Below are 2,500 nucleotides of genomic sequence, written 5' to 3'. Positions count from 1 at the left end.
ATATATATATATATATATATATATATATATATATATATATATATATATATATAGATATAGGTGTGTGTGCGTATACTGTATATACACATAAATAAAATGTACTAAAATGAATTAATGAATTAAACAGCTAATTCCCATATCTTGCGTTTAACAAAACACCAATAATATATATTTTTTTTATTTATCAACAAACTCCTGAATACTGAATCCTCTTGATTTGCAAGGGACTAAGGCAAACAAATCGCAGCGCCCTTGAAATCATTATAAATCCTCAGAACAACTAATTCCATTTTAGAAACTAAATCAAAAGACTTTAAACATACCGAAATGGGGACATTTTTAACTACATTATCAAAATGCTCTATACATTCTGTACAGGTTTTCATATAAAGGCTTAATGTTATTTTGACCATTCACCTAACTTGGTGAAGTAGGGAAGATAAGCACTCCTCACACGTGGTCCATTCCATGTTCTTCCCCGTTCTCTAATCCCACCGTCACCTTCTTCTTCAATTATCGTTAATACCTCGTTTCTACGCCTGACGTCACATCCGGCTCGCCTCTGAAGTACTATTCTTTTCCTTCGCCGGATTCACCTCAGAGTTATTTCTGGCGGGTTATATTGCTTCTGCGTTTCGTATTAATTATTATTATTATTATTATTATTATTATTATTATTATTATTATTATTCAGAAGATGAAGCCTATTCATATGAGACAAGCCCACACGGGCCATTGATTTGAAATCCAAACTTCCAAAAGACTATGGTGTTATTAAAAATGTGTAACAGAAGGTAAAGGGAAATGGAGAAAGAAGAGATAACTTAACCAAAAAGAAAAAATAAATTAACATATCAATAAATATACCAATAAATATCGTAAGAATGCAGACAGCACGGGTGGTAGCCTACGCTTAAAGATACTACGTGATGAGAAAGCTATTGGATTTTCTAATGGTTAAGCAAATATACAGCCACTCTGTAAAATATAATAGTTTTAGTCATGATGATTAAGGAAACCTACTCTCCTTTCTCAATTGTGGTTCTGGGAAAATTCGGCGTAAATTATGTAGAAGGCAAATGAAAACAGGCTGGATAATGACTTACTTTCGGTTGGGTGGAATTCCAGTAACCGTGGATTTCAGATTCCTGCTAGCGTGTATGCAGGAAAAAATCAACTTTTTCACAGAGTCCTTGATGGCTGTTCAAGAAATTTCTGTCAATAGAGCATTTTGCACTTTCGTCTACTTGAATTGCTGAGCTAAACTCGCATAGCAAGTTGAATTTTCCCTGAGAGTTCAAGCTTCGTCGATATCTTGATTCGGAACGAAAAGTTCAACAAATACTTATAGCCGGGTTGCTATTAGTGCGCATAGCCTCACTTGTCGGCAGAATTTCAAGATATACGGGTCCGCATCTGTACCTACTTCGCGTCTTTAAAATGCTTCTCAAATTACTATCATATTTCTCGTTACTTTGTTTATTGTCTCCTTTCTTTCAATGTATTTTATTCCTTCTCATTTATTCTTGCCCTCTCTCACTTTTATCTTAGTTTCCTAATTCTTTCCTGAACTTTTGGGCAATGTAGCATTTTAGTTTTCAGTAAAAGAAAACTACTGAGATGGCTTTGTCTGTCCGTCCGAACTTTTCTGTCCGCCCTCAGATCTTAAAAACTACTAAAGCAAGAGGGCCGCAAATTGGTATGTTGATCATCCACCCTCCAATCATCAAACATACCAAATTGCAGCCCTCTAGCCTCAGTAGTTTTTATTTTATTTAAGGTTAAAGCTAGCCATGATCGTGCGTCTGGCAATGCTATAGGGCAGGCCACCATCGGGCCGTGAATGAAAGTTTCATGGGCCGCGGCTCATACAGCATTATACAGAGACCACCGAAATATAGATCTAAATTTTCGGTGACCTTGATTATACGCTGTACAGAAAACTCGATTGCGCCGAAGAAACTCCGGCGCATTTTTTACTTGCTTACTTCCTTACTTGCTTAGTGAACCGGCGTCAGTTAATTCAGCTTTATTCGCTTCATTATAAAACCCATATGGAGTTTTACTCAGGCAGACTTATATTTTTCCAAAAGCCTTTTGTTGCTTCGTCTACCGTTTACTATCAATACTTCTCTCTCTCTCTCTCTCTCTCTCTCTCTCTCTCTCTCTCTCTCTCTCTCTCTCTCAAATCCTGCACCTTCATTAACCAAAGGTGTTTTGGAGTTAATCAAGTGTTATTGAAGGAAAGAAAGCTCAAAACAGCCGCAGGGAATATGCAAGAATTTTCCGCGAAAAACAGTGGCCCCAAGACTGCTGTGGAAATCGAATTTTTTTCTTCAGAAAATTGTAATAAGACGAATATTTCTCCATAGTACCCATTTAGATATTCAGAGTTCATTAGACGAAGCTCTTGACCAAAATTCCTATTATATTATAGAATATAGAAGAAATAAGGATTCCATCTTCCTGTTATAGGTAATTGCAACAATGAGTTTATTTT

At 36.1% G+C, this 2,500-nt stretch overlaps 1 long non-coding RNA gene across 1 annotated transcript in view; it reads right to left on the bottom strand.

Annotated features, from left to right (window-relative positions):
• Positions 1-2,500, bottom strand: part of LOC136846725 (uncharacterized) — a 119,639-nt gene that overhangs the window by 50,250 nt on the left and 66,889 nt on the right. The gene's annotated exons all lie outside the window — the stretch shown is intronic.

This window comes from Macrobrachium rosenbergii, chromosome 2, assembly GCF_040412425.1.
Source record: "Macrobrachium rosenbergii isolate ZJJX-2024 chromosome 2, ASM4041242v1, whole genome shotgun sequence".
NCBI lineage: Eukaryota > Metazoa > Arthropoda > Malacostraca > Decapoda > Palaemonidae > Macrobrachium > Macrobrachium rosenbergii.
This window is presented reverse-complemented; position numbering and strand designations above follow the sequence as displayed.